The sequence below is a fragment of the Grammomys surdaster genome, unplaced genomic scaffold (genome assembly GCF_004785775.1).
Source record: "Grammomys surdaster isolate TR1022 unplaced genomic scaffold, NIH_TR_1.0 270, whole genome shotgun sequence".
Classification (NCBI taxonomy): Eukaryota; Metazoa; Chordata; class Mammalia; order Rodentia; family Muridae; genus Grammomys; species Grammomys surdaster.
Window position 1 is genome coordinate 1,292,359 of NW_021604711.1, and position 14,682 is coordinate 1,307,040.

Below are 14,682 nucleotides of genomic sequence, written 5' to 3' on the forward strand. Positions count from 1 at the left end.
TGTGTGCTGAGAGTATTTGGGAACAGAACGTTATTATAAAAAGCAACTTTTAGGTTTTTACCCTTAAACAAATTTTCGTGGTAATTTTCTTATTAATTAGAAAGGAAATATATGGATATTTATTTATTTATTTATTTATTTATTGCTCCTTGGTTCCGACAATGCTTTGGTTTGGTTTCACTTTCCAGAAAAGACATTTTTATAGTCTAATCTAGAAAATTTGGTCAAATCTAAGATAAAAGGTTTTTAAAATTATACACTAAGACAACAAAAGAATATCCGGCATCCCCAACACAAAGTTCCCAAGGTACCCAGGGTGGGGGTGCAAAGCCCACAGTGTTCCTCAGCCTCCATGACTACATTCAGCCAGAGTGGTCAGTAGATAACGAAACAACATTTAATTTGTTTAGGAAGCTTCAGCCCATGGTCAGCTGCAACATTGTCCTGGGGAGTCTGTGTTAGAGCAGAAGAAGTTCTCTTCATGACCTGGAGCCAAAGAAAAAGAAAGAGTCTGGGCTACTACAATCCCATTCGTGGTCAGGTTCCCAGTGACTGGTCAACCTCCCACTAGGCCCCACCTCTTAGAGTTTCCCCAGTGTCCCCTAGAACTGGACTGGGGACTAAGCCTTTAGCACACGGTCCTCAGCAAATGCTATTGCATCTGCCAGGGAGCCAGCTCCCCCTTTTGCTTATTTGATTCACTCTCTTGAGGATGAGAAGACAACCCAGGATCATCAGCCCTCTCTGAGAAGCTGACAAAGAAATCCATAATAGATAGTGAGTTTATGGGGATAATGACTTACATTATCAAAGCAACAATAGAAAATAGTATAACTGCCTTACGGAATAGGATAAAATATTTTGAGGTTAATTTAGACCATATAACGTGCATCACTTGTTAGTGTGGACCTCAGCAGCATTCAGTGCAAGCATGCAGTCATGGTCTTGCCAAGTTGCAAAGCATTTCCTCAACCTACAAAGACACTCTAGTTTATCAAGATGGTGGTCAAGCCTCTTTCTCCCAGCCCCTAGAAAACCTTTTCTGTGTCTGGATTTACCTTGGAGCTATTTCACGATTGAAGGAACCATGTCTGACCCTTTGAGTCTGTGTAGAGACAATTGGCCTTACCTGCAGTGGTAGAGCAGAGTTACAAGGACTCTTCACCTTCACAACATGAAGCTAAGGTGTCCAGAGATGGAAGCAGTTCTATGTGGTGGGACATGGGCTTTCAGGATATTTGGTAGTAAGCCTTATGGAGTCTTAGAATCTGGGACCCATGTGGGTAATTTCATGTTAGCCTGAAAAGCTAAACTGATGCCTTCACCAGGGTGCTCCAGCTGAGCTGGAAATGACACAGCATTCACACAGATCCTGCCCATCTGCCCACATGACCCTCACCCGATGCCAACTGGAGGGAAGGGGTGTTGAGATTTGTTCTGTTGCTATATTACTAATAATTACTAATAATGTTGTGATGATAATTACTGGCCTCCAAGATCTAGTCTTCCCCCACCCCCACCCACCCACAGGAGCTGGAGATCTCAGGGGTGCGGAAATCCTCACATTCACCAAGTGATGCTGTATAACCTTGCTCCTTAATTTAAAACTATTGGTTAAATAAAGACAGCCTGCAGTTAGGCAGAAGAGAGGGAGGCAGGGTTTGGGTTGCCGGGTTTGGGGTCTGAGACACAGGTTATGAGGAGAAGAGGAGAGAGGAAAAAGGAAAAAGGAAAAAGGAAGACGATGCCATGGGGTAGATGGATCGTGAGAATGTGGCCATGAGGGCTGGCCAGTCAGAGTAGGAGCAGCCCAGGCGGAACATGGCAAATTATAACTCAGAGTTATTGACAGGGAAGTAGACAAAGTAGCATACAGGGCTGACACCTGTCCAGCTCTAGAGCTGTTAAGGCTTGTTATAAATATAAAGGTTTTGTGTCTTTTATTTGAGAACTAAATGATCGAAAGTGAGTAGAAACCCCCAATTAATTTTAACCACAACAAAGGGGCCTCCTCACTGCTCATAACGTGATTATTATTGAGCATGACCCTGGTTTTGGCCCTACCGGAAGCCATCTGTCTTCCAACTCAGTGGCCAAGATGCATCACCAAGAGGACTATGCTGACATTCCTCTGGGTGACACCAAGCCTATCGCCTGCACAAACAGCCATCTTGCCTCCCACTCAGTGCAGCCTGTGGGCTTTTCCACCCGTGCCCCAGTTCCTGAACAGCGACTCAGTGGCTTGTTATTTATTAATAAACGCCTCTGCCTTAAACTAGGCTTGTTCCCTGCCTCACTCGTAACTCAGTTAACCCATTTACACTATTCTACATCTGTCACATGGCTGGTTACCTTTCCTCGGTTTCATGTGTCTGACTTCCTTTGACTCCAGGTGGCAAACCTCCCACACCTATTTATCAGAGTTTCTCTCTCTGCCAGATGTCCCATCTTCTAATCCTGCCTCAGCTTTTATTGACAGGTGGTGCTTCCACACAGTACACAGGAGAGTCTCTCTATAAGCCTAAATTCCCAAGGCCACACCCCTTCATCCTTAGTATACCCCTCAGGAAACCCAGCAGGTTCTGAAAGGGACCCATGGCTCCCTGAAGAGTGGTTGCCTACCCTGGGAAATAAGATGTTGCTTTCCTCATCCTCCCAATGGAAGGAATTTAAGTTCTCACCAGGCCACGCCTTTGGAAGCCACGCCCACCACACTCTATTTGAGCCTCTTCCACAGCCATCAACTCTTCCGACTCACTTCCAAGGCCAATCCTGAAGGCATCCTCAAAAACCTCCTCTTTAGAGCCTGTGCAGCGGTGGACAGCTACGCTGGGGGAAACTGGCAAAAGATTTCACCTCACATTCCCGGTGCATGGGACTGAGATTACCAGCAGCAGGGAACTGAGCAGAAGGAGGGTTTATACAGGGTTTCCTAGGGGAGTAAAGCTTTCCAGGGTGTTCTGCTCTTAAAGCTCAGGGACTGGTGAGATTCCAGGCTCAAGGAGTGGTGTTTTGTTTTGTCTTGTTTTTCTTTGGCCCTGGTTTCAGGTTTGGGGTGAAGTCAGGGTCAGGACGTTTCTCATTTGGCCTTTCACCCTACAAGCTTTCCTTTAACTCCCCAGCTTAGCGCAAGAATCTTCCAAGCTAAGCTTCCAACTTGTGAAAGGAAAAGGCCCAAAGTCATTTCTGCTCCTAGAAATTAGCAACAAATCAAAACGCTACAAACGTAACTCAAGGGTGGCAGTGTTCGCCTCAAGTCCCAAGTCAAACTTAGCAACGTCATCCACATAGTTGCCTTTACAGTCATGAAGGACACACAGATAAAGGGGCTGTAGAATCTTCCTCTACTGTTAAGGAACGTTATCTGCATCATAGAGGAGAGCCTGAAACATCTTTACACAAAGCTGTGAAAGCGAATCCTGGATTGTGTCTGAGACTCTATGATGTTGGAGATACCAGAGCCATGGCTTCTCCACACCGGGAGCAGAACTACCCCAAGATATAGAAGTGTACCTCAGGTAGCAAAGCTGGAAGGGCTAGTTCAGCTAAGGCCTCTGACAACAGACACAGAGCTACAGGATTTGGAGTTTGTCCTTCTGGGTCTCAGTCTTGCTTTGGCCTAGCATTTCCTCACTGTGCCCAGATCTCTCCCTTTTGTGATGACAACTTATATTCTGTATGTTGGAAGTGTAGGGTAAAAGGACCAAGGAAAGAACATTCTGACCCTGACTTGACCCCCAAGCCCGAGACCAGGGGCAAGGAAAAAACAAACAACCAAACAAAAACAAAACAAAACAAAAAACCCCAACCCAAAACAAAACAAAAACCCAACCAACCAAGCAAACACCAATCCCTAAGCTTTACAATCAGGCCGCAGAATCCCTCCAATCCCAGGTCACCCTGGAAAGTTCCACTCCCCCAAGAAACCCTATATAAACCCTGCCTTCTGCTCAATTCCCTGCTGTTTCAGTCTGAGAAGAGGTGGCCATCCTCCTGGGTTTTTCCTCTCCTAATCTCTTGTGTGAGGTTTGATATGTGGTATGACATTGTGGTATTCCTTCGTTCCAAGTTCCAAGGATACTTTCCCCAGCAGAAGTGTAACACCCCCATTGGAGAAGGGCTTCCCTTCAGAGCTATAACACTTATAGAAAGTTTGCAGTTGTATATTGGAAGTATCTGATTTGCTTTTTAAAAACTTTTTATTGATTATTTGTGAATTTCATATCCCTGTCCCTCCATATCTACCCTCTGCCCTTCCAACCTCTCCCTCAAAAGAAAACAAAATATAAAAAAACAAATAAAAATAAAAGAACCCATCTTGCTGTGAAAGCTATAGTGTGTCACTCAGTATATCCTTTTGTCCAAACAACTTTGCTTGTAAATGTTAATTGACATGAGACATTGGTCTGGACTGAGGCCTCTGGCTTCTGCCTTGTGTCGTCATGGAGATCCTGCGGCTTTGGATCTGCAGGACTGGCCCTGTCACGTGATCCAGCAGTTCATCGATGGGGTAGATGTTGGGGTGAGCCAATTCAAAAGCCCTAGATCTGGGCCTGGGTGGTAGCTGGATTGGTCAGCCCACCAGCTCTCCCTTGCTCGTGCCACCAGGGCTAGTGCAATGTCCCAAACTAATCTGTAAGCCATGCCTGGCCAAGGATCAGGTAACTTTCTAGAATGCTGGGAGTTGTAGATTTTGGAAAATAAAGCCTAGTGGAAAAGTACAATGGCCGATAGGTTTGTCCTTATAAACCCTGCAACATGGGACTCAGACCCGTTTTAGCTGGGAAATTCCAGGAAATGGTTCTGACCAAAGTCCATCTCTTGGTCAGTATTTTTAATATTTAATAAACTTGCTTTAAATTTGGCTCAAAATGGTGGAATTGTTGTTTTTTTTAATTAATTTATTTATTATATGTAAATACACTGTAGCTATCTTCAGACACCCCACAAGAAGGTATCAGATATCATTACAGATGGTTGTGAGCCACCATGTGGTTGCTGGGATTTGAACTCATGACCTCTGGAAGAGCAGTCAGTGCTCTTAACCACTGAGCCATCTCAGTGGAATTGTTTTTTCTCCCGTGAATCTCAGGATAACATAAGGAGGCCCCAGCCAGATAACTCCACTGCAAATTCTCCCTTCACTCCAGAATCCTTGAGTGAGCCTACTCAGAGGTGCACATACCTTGGGATAACTAACTCAGCTACCCAAGGTCTCCAGGAAGTATTTAGTACTTATTACTACTTTGCAGACCCCAGAGATGAATGGCTACCCTAAAAGGAAAACAGCAAGTATTCTCTCTCTCTCTCTCTTTTTTTTTTTTAATTAGCTTTCCATGACAATTTCCCGCCTGGTTTCTAGATTCTCCGGTTATGGGATACTCTATCTAGGGATGAAGAAGACTTGGTGCAGAGCTCTCCCACCCCAAATCCTTCATCTAGGGGATAGGGAGGTGTCCCACAACCCATTGGTTATTTCTATTTTTGGTTAATTGGGGAATTTGGTGTCCTGGCGACCCCTTGGTGAGACTGAGAGCCAAATAATAATTTTTAAAAGTTTTGTGCTTAGAGAAGTCTGGCACTTCGGTGGTGAACAAAAAGGACATGGGGACTTCAGAAGCAGGTAACTCCAGTTGCTAAAAGTCATTGTCTCATTTTTTCTGTTGTTGTTTTGGCTTGTGTGTCTGGTCTATCTTTGGGTGTTTTGATTTGGAAATGTATTACAACCAGGAGCCCCCTGCGCGGCCTTACCTCCTGCCCAGGTCTACCTGATATCGAGGCTGGGCCACAGGATCTCTGATGAAAAGGTCACAGCTTTTCATCACAAAATACAATGCTTGGGGCAAGTGGGCAGCTTTGAAAAAAACCAGAGTTCCAGAGGATTTTTAAAAAAATAATCCAGCAGCCAGTCCCGCCAACACACCACTGTCCTTTCGAAAATGGAGGTACTCCTCCCCTGAAATTCCAGTACTGGAGGGAGTAACTATAGTTTTGTCTGTTTGTTTTATGTGTATAAATGCACAGTGGCTGCTGCATGCTTGTTTACTGACTGATTTCCCTTGAATGTGTGAGTTCACTGTGTTCTATGTATCTGGTTCAGCTGCTACTGTTACAATCCGGCACTGCCTGTTTGTTTGAATGTGTGAGCTTAAACATTGTTTTGTTCTGTTCTGCTTAATTAAAAGCTGGCTCTGGAATTGGGTTATGGCTCATTCTTTTTTAGACCTAGGCATGTTTTTTAAGTCTATGTCCAGGTCAAAAACTAAAGGAATTATTAGCATATAAGTTATTAGGGTATGGTTAAAAATCTGTAATATCTGTAACAAAGAATTACTTTAAAACTTGTTACTCAGGGTTGGTAATTGAAAGTATACGCTTAGACAATTTTTAAAAACCCATAGAGTGTGACTCCATTCTGCTATATAAACAACACATGGTCATCATCTTTGCTAGGGTTGGAAAAGGAAGAGTCATAGTTTCACCACCATCTTGGCTAAGGGCAGCCATGTGGCTAGCAGACATCTTTGCTATGCTTAGAGAAGACAAAAAGTTGTCTGGCTTCAGTGTCATTTTGACTAAGGGAAACCACATGGTAGGAGCCAACCAAGGAGACAACAGAATCCCAAAGATGCTTTTAAATTGGGATCAGATTTTTGTGCAATTCCTGTCCTGTCTTAAAAAGCAGGTTTATATATATATATATTTTTAAAAAGTAGGATTTAAGACAATGTTTAATGAGGTGTTATAACTGCCCATCCATGTTTTCATATAAAGGACATACCTTGCTGACAGCCATACCTTGTAAGAGCAACTCACTTAAGTATTGATTTTAGAGATATTAAGCTATTCCCACTGTCAGAGCTTAGTTTTGCCGTCTAAATATTATGGCTGGGCTCTGTGTCTTCACTCTTATGAAAGGTACTTTATTTTGGTATTGTAAAAACACACAGTTGAGAAAGTTTAAACTTCCTTAAAGAAGTTTTGGAGTTTTTTTTTTTAAATAAACTAGATATTTCAAAAAACAACTTTTAAAAATATTTAAGCTTTAAGGTTATGGGATATTTTACAGTTGATAGGGTATTTTATTATAATGTTTCTATTAATATGCAATCTTAACAAATAGGTAAATAGGGCTGGTGAGATGGCTCAGTGGTTAAGAGCACTGACTGCTCTTCCAGCGGTCATGAGTTCAAATCCCAGCAACCACATGGTGGCTCACAACCATCCACAGTGAGATCTGATGCCCTCTTCTGGTGTGTCTGAAGACAGCTACAGTGTACGTACATGTAATAAATAAATAAAAACCTTTAAAAAATGAAAAAAAAAATAGGTAAATAAAAGACTAAAAAACTATGACCACAGCTAGACAGAGACTGAGGAATTCCTATCTTATGATGCAGTAAGAATGACCTTACGCAGTGTGACAGATAATTTGGAATAATTTCTCAACCTATGAGTCATGATCCTTTGGGGAACAAAAGACCTTTTTACAGGGGTAGCCTAGTCTGTCTGCAAGTCAGATAGTTACATTGCAACTGCAAATGTAACAATGTGATTGCAAAATTATAGTTATGAAATAGCAACTAGAATGATGTTTATGGTTGAAGTGACCAGAACATTAAAAAAACCAAAAAAACAAAAAAACAAAAAAACCAACCAAACAAACAAAAAAACTATGTTATAGGATTACAGCATTGAAAAAAGTTGAAAATCACTGGCTTAAGAAAATATGCTTCTCGCCCTTCCGCTTCCGGCGCTGTCCGCCATCGTGCCTGCCGTCCGGAAGGCCACTGCCGCGGTTATTTTCCTTCACGGATTGGGAGATAGTGGGCATGGATGGGCAGAAGCCTTTGCAGGTATCAAAAGTTCCCACATCAAATACATCTGTCCACATGCGCCTGTCATGCCAGTCACATTAAATATGAATATGGCTATGCTTTCTTGGTTTGATATCATTGGACTTTCACCAGATTCCCAGGAGGATGAATCTGGAATTAAACAGGCGGCAGAAACTGTAAAAGCCTTGATAGATCAAGAAGTGAAGAATGGCATTCCTTCTAACAGAATTATTTTGGGAGGATTTTCTCAGGGAGGCGCCTTATCTTTATACACTGCTCTCACCACACAGCAGAAACTGGCTGGTGTCACTGCACTCAGCCGCTGGCTTCCACTTCGGGCTTCGTTTTCACAGGGGCCTATCAATAGTGCTAATCGGGATATTTCTGTTCTCCAGTGCCATGGAGATTGTGACCCTTTAGTTCCCCTAATGTTTGGTTCTCTTACTGTTGAAAGACTAAAAACATTGGTAAATCCAGCCAATGTAACCTTCAAAATCTATGAGGGCATGATGCACAACTCATGCCAGCAGGAAATGATGGATGTCAAGCACTTCATTGATAAGCTCCTACCTCCAATTGATTGACATCACTAAGAGGCCTTGAGTTGAAGCTCACCAGCATCACAGTAGTGATCCCATGACTGATCATAAAACTTCTAATGTTTGCAGTGTTAAAAATGTTTTGCAAATACATACCCATGATACAGTCTAAATGATGTCTCCCTCATGGGAAATGTATGATCCTTTTAAGTTTCTATGCATATATTTGTATTATACCATTCAGAATATACTAGTATTACAGTAGGTAAGTGAAGCAACTAGCTTCTTTGTCTCAAATTAATCAGCAAAATAAGATGACACAAGCAGAGTTTTATTACAGCATTTGAAAATTACTAGTATGCTCTCTGAAAATGTGTTCAGGTCTAAACAAGCTGTTAAGATGTAAGTGACTGCCGGGCAGTGGTGGCGCACGCCTTTAATCCCAGCACTTGGGAGGCAGAGGCAAGTGGATTTCTGAGTTCAAGGCCAGCCTGGTCTACAGAGTGAGTTCCAGGACAGCCAGGGGTAAAAGAGAGACCCTGTCTCGAGAAACCCTGTCTCGAAAAACCTTAAAAAAAAAAAAAGATGTAAGTGACTTCTCAATTCTGTGAGTTAAACTATAGTTTTACTCCACAATTGTTCAGTAACCATGCAGTATCTGTATTTTTATGTTTATATTCATACATACGTGACTGTAATACCTAAGAAAAGTAACTAATCAGATGGTATTACATTATCCCTAATAATAGGGGTAATGCTTTTAAGTGTCAAAAAGTAATACTGCTCTCTTCAATTAATGGCCCTTCTACTGGGGAACCAGGCTTTTTTCCCCTTCTATGTAATTTTTCTCTTCTCAAGAAAAAAAAAAATAGTTTCTTTGTTTTTTGATTTTTCCATAGAAAACTAATATTGCCTCTCTTTCATTAAAAAAAATGTCACTATATATTATTTGGCATTTTGACACAGACATACAATATTTCCGATCTAGGTAATGTGAAAAGAAACCAAACATTACTTAAGGTTACATATTTCAAATAACTGCACCTTAGTCCAACTTTAGGCTATAGAGTTATCAGAATCTTCAGTCCTGGTAATAGTTCTGTGGTTTTATTTTTCTGTAAAAAACTTAAAGGGTAAATAATATGTTGACATATTTAGACATACTTGTGACTGCTATTAAAATATAATTTCTTAAACATCTTATAGAAGAGTTTGAGTTTACATTTTCTTTACATGTTATGCTTAAAACCAAATCCTGTTCAAGATGAGCAATCAGACTTTTATTTTTATCTGGGTAACATACAAATTTGAAATTTTCATCTTAAGTAAAGGAGCTTTTGATAATCAGTCTCCTTTACACACATTAAAATAACAATCATTTGAATATAAATAATAAACATGTTCAAAATACTGGTGAAAATTATTTAATTTATGGGTAATAAGCATTGGTTAGAACATATTAAAACCCATATTTATAACTGCTACCACATTGTTGAATATGTTGCAAAAATTACGGCTATTTCTGAACGGTTGCTTTTCCTGCTGTTTTCCAATCAACCAAAAAGAAGTACCTTTATAACTGACGCTAACTGATACAGAGATCATTTTGGAATGTCCTAGATAGAATGTTAACAATGAAGCTGAATGTTAATGTCTGGATTTAAAACCACTTCAAACAGTCATTTACTAATTTGCTTTACTTTGAAGAGCATAAATTTACTTCAGTTATTCTGTCTGGAAAGATTTAATTGGGATAAGAAATATTACGTTGAATTTGTGTGCTGTAATGTGGGAAAATGTCATGTTTTTCACAGTTTCTATTAATGTGAAATAAAATTTAATCTTGGCTTTAAAAAAAAAAGAAAAAAGAAAATATACTTCTCTTTACCTAAGATCTATTCAGGAGAACAGAGACTGATTTAAGGAGAAATGTCTAACCTTGCTTTTGCTAGTGTTGTTAAGTTTTAGCTATTTTGGTAAACTGACTCATACAGAAAACCATTACATTCTGTAATGAAATATCATGTAAGGTTCAGGAAAGTTCCCAGTCTCTTTATGGACTGTGTTTATGAAATAAAAGTTTTACTTTGATACTAGAAGAGCTTCTATTTTAAATTATTATTTTAAGGCTGAACCTAACAAGGATGTAATGTAAAGTCCTAGTCTTATGAAAACTATTAACTTATTATAAACCATCAAGGGTAACTATGAAACATGTCATTACTTACCATAGAAAAGATCAAATCTTTAATATGTTCAGAATTATATTTGTAGTCATCCTAAGTACTAGTGTAATTAATTACAGGAATAAGTCTTATTTAGCCTCCTGTATATGTTTTCAAGGTATAACCTGAATCAAATAATGAAAAACAGACTGTTTTAACTCAGTATGCTAGATGGACACTAGCCCTCAAACTTGTCAGAGATCTGCTGAGTAGGGCATTTAAGATGTTTAAACTTACTGTGACAGCCAAGACTCCCAAATCCTAGCAGTGACCGCCAAGATCTCCAAGAAGATAATGGGCACAGCAACAAACACCTCCATCTGGATTGTAGCAACACTAACCACTAGGCCACAATACCTTACCCACTGCTAGGGCCCGGCCCAAACTGGACAAGCAGAACACTGAATAGTTGATTGCCCCACTTTGCCTAGATAAAGTAAGGGCAGTGTCTCCCATGTTCCTCCTCCACAGAAAAGCCTCTTAACTCCTGGGCCTAATGGCCCGATGCCTCTGTAGCTCAGCACCATGGAAACCACAGTAGCCCGGGATAACTGTCTAGGTAATGGACTATGGACTAGTGCCTGTCATTGTAATTCATACATAGGCCATTGAGGTTATCCTTCTCGGGTCTCTGATCATACTGACTGATAAGCTAACTATAGTTTTGTCAGCTAGGGAACAATAGGCAGCTGGCTCCTTATCCCAGTGTAATCAACCACCTTGTTTGTCAGTTTACTAGTTAGCTAAAACTACTAGGTCTCTTATTAAAAGAAGGAAAGCAGGTTTGCCTTGCTCAGAGGCTTCATATTAAAGGATAGGCAGGTTTCAGATGTAACTTTCCACTACAGAAGCATGCTTTATGATGATGGCTCTCAGTAATTCCTATTCATGTCTTGTGTCACTGGCAAATGTTCTAACACATTTAAATGTTGAAAGATATAAAAACGTAAATTCTGAGGGTCTCAAAAATGATGTAAGGTATATAAAAATAAAAAAAATTCAGATTTCTTTCCTCTTCTGTACTATCACCACCCTGAGATTTCAAAGGTTAAAAGTTTGATAGAGCACTGGCTGCTTGCTACTCAGTCACGAGCTCAAGATTTTACATTTTCCTTGGTTGTCTTCTACATATAGTCTTATTGGTGCTTTTCACCAGGCTAAGACGTCTCGCCCGATCTATATACCTGGCTCTCTGGACAGAAAAAAACCGCTCGTGCCTTTTAACCTAAAGCTATAGTGTTTTGCTAAGACTCAAAGACAGTCTACTGCTGTTTTACAGACACCTGTTAACTGATCTTTACAATGTTGGTTTCAATACAATGGTAATGCTAATATAACTCTTTTGTAAACCAAAAATTCATGTAAGTTTCAGGGAATCAAAGAAGTCCATAAGACTTGGACCCACCTGTCATAGGTCAAATGACTCCAGATAAGTTCTACCTAAGTTTCTGCACCTGTCTGTTCCTGAAAATAGGATTTTTCCCCTGGTCTTGGGATTCCTCCCCTTTCCCAATTACTAGGAAATTTTAACTTTTGTCTCTAGTGTATATTTGTTTCAACAGATTTTTCACTTAGCTGGCAGACTCCAATCAGGCATCACCTGCAGACTGCAAACTGCTGAGCTTTGAACTTGTTGAAAGCTGATATAAACTAGTCCAGTGGATGTGATTGGTCCCTGTCTCTTCAACTGGATCAGCTAATCAGAGGCTTCTGATGATGCCCCATTGCCCAGCCGTTTACTAGCCTTTCAGCCTTCCTGGGCCCTGGCAACAATGCCCTCATGTCAGCGGGAAGTAGAAAGCATGTTGTCCCTCTCCTGCCACCCACCTCCCAACAGGCTGAACTGATAAGTCAAAAGGAAACTCCCTGGCACAAGGGACAAAATGGCTACCTATAAGCCAATCGACATACCAGAAAAAATGGACCCATTAACTAAATAGTTGCCAACCAAGATGTCAGTTACCACGTACATGCTTCTTTCTGCCAAGTAGGATGTTAGTACCTTCCAGGGAGGTCTTGGGAACTTAAACTTTACTGGTACTACTCAAAATGGAAGTCTTATTCCAAATAGTTTCTTATATTGGTGTGAGCATCTCTCTTATGTTGGGGTGCATCCCAGGGGCAGCTTATAATAGCATAAAATACCATAAAAGCTTACATAGGTACAGGAAATGAAGCTGGGTGGTTTGGGTCCAAGCTTACTGTGACTAACTATACAAAGCAGTTCTACTGACTTCTAATGTAACTGGTTTCCAAGTGCATAGAACATAACAGAATATGTAATCAATCTTGGCATTAGAAAGTCTCCTAGTAATTAACAGCAGAAACATATGAGAAAGTTTCTTTATAATAGCAGGCTAGCCAGGTAGCTGTTACCTAGGCCATAACATTTTACCTAAGTCTAAATATTTTACCTAGACCTTAATATTTTACCTATGTCTTAATACTTTACTAGACCCTAACATTCCATCCAGGCCTTAATAATTTACCTAAGTTCTAAGAGTATGTGAGTGGTACAGTAAACAAACTACCAAAACAGCCGTTCCATGATTAGTGGGAATGGTTTTTATTGTGGATGAGAAAGAGAGAGCAACCAGAGGCATCTGGAAGAGTCTGGGGCAGAGAGAGAGAGAAATAAGTAGACTGGACATGGCCAGGGCTGGTGAAGTGGGGTGTGGAAGCATCATACAGTAAGAGGATGAGGAGCTGGGAGAGGGAAGCCTGTGAGCTGGAGCAAGCTAGGAGTTTAAGGTAAACAAGGTGAGAGGCCGAAATGTGGGGGCTTTGAAGTGTATAATCGGTTCTTATGGATAGGAACTGAGGGATCATGGAGCCAGCATGGGCTTGGATATGCAACCACTGGTATATGTCAACAGAGAACCATATGTCCCTTCTGCAAGAGGCAAAAGAAATGACTCCTTTTGACATAGTGTTGTGCCCGTTCAAAATGCGTTCATAAACCCCAACAGGCCACCAGGGAGCTGGCTCCTGATGCAATCGCACTAGAGTTTACTAAAGTTTGAGCTTGGGACACTGCCATCACTGACACAGCAGAGCAGGAGGGTGAAGCTGAGCTCTCGGTGGGACAAGGTTTTATAGGCTATGGTAAGCAAACGAGGGGTTTCTAGCCTGGCACACATCTGATTGGGGGGTCATTATGGAATTTGTATTGCCCTTTAACATAATTGGCTGGTGCTGGGAGCCAAACCATAAACTTAACTTCTGCTTTCCTCCGCATTGTTAGGAAGTGAAGTGTCAGAGGCAGGCTTGTTAGAGACAGTAACCTGGAAACTGGCCTTGTTTGGGAGTAACCTGGAAACTCTCTTTTAGATTGCAGACCATTAAGCTCCAGACGGTGGTATTGTCTCCAGAATAACAACCATTATAATCAACACGTACACCTGGCTCCTACCTTTGAGCACCTCTTGACCTCCAACCAATGTTTCAGTTCAGCCTCCAACCTCATACAATAACCACATTGCCTCTCTGAAAATGCAGCTCAAGCTTTTGATGCTGTATGGTCTATGGTGGTTAGCACCAATGTCAACTTGACAAGGTCTAGAATCATGAGAGGAGCCTGGGAGCTCTTCCTGTCCTGCGTTTCATTTGCCAAAACCTGAGCAAGAAAAGCTGGCCATGTGAAGAGGCCAGTGCTCTGTGAGAGAAATGTCCTTCTGAAAGGGTTCTGTGCCTCGAGGCCAGCACTTGGTGGGGGGGTGTCTCCCTTCCCAGTTCATACCCCGCGTCTATTCCTGGGAATGCTTCTTCTTTCTTCCTTTTATTAAATTACTGTTTTCTTTCATTGAAAATATATTTTTTTAAAAAGCAAGAGCCTAGACAGAAAGCTGTTGAAGAGAACTTTTAAAACTTTCCATAGATAGAGATGCTTGAGGCGTAGCTCTCCACAACGATGGCTTCTGGCGAATGTGAGGTAGGGAAGGGCCCTGCTTCTGGCATGAGGTAGGGAAGGCCCTGTTTTCCTTAAGGGGCTGGCCACCGGGAGCTTGACCGTGTTTCACTGAGTATATGGGCAACACAAATTGGTCTTGGTTTTGTTGTTGTTGTTATTTTCTTCTTTTT

At 41.2% G+C, this 14,682-nt stretch overlaps 1 long non-coding RNA gene and 1 pseudogene across 1 annotated transcript; both read left to right on the forward strand.

Annotated features, from left to right (window-relative positions):
* Positions 1–7,729: 7,729 nt before the first annotated feature.
* On the forward strand, positions 7,730–8,528 carry LOC114628598 (annotated as a pseudogene).
* Positions 8,529–13,599: 5,071 nt separating this feature from the next.
* LOC114628583 lies at positions 13,600–14,402 on the forward strand. The gene is made up of 2 exons (XR_003712497.1): positions 13,600–13,707; positions 13,933–14,402. It is a non-coding gene; the product is annotated as an uncharacterized LOC114628583 (long non-coding RNA).
* The last annotated feature ends 280 nt before the right edge of the window (positions 14,403–14,682 follow it).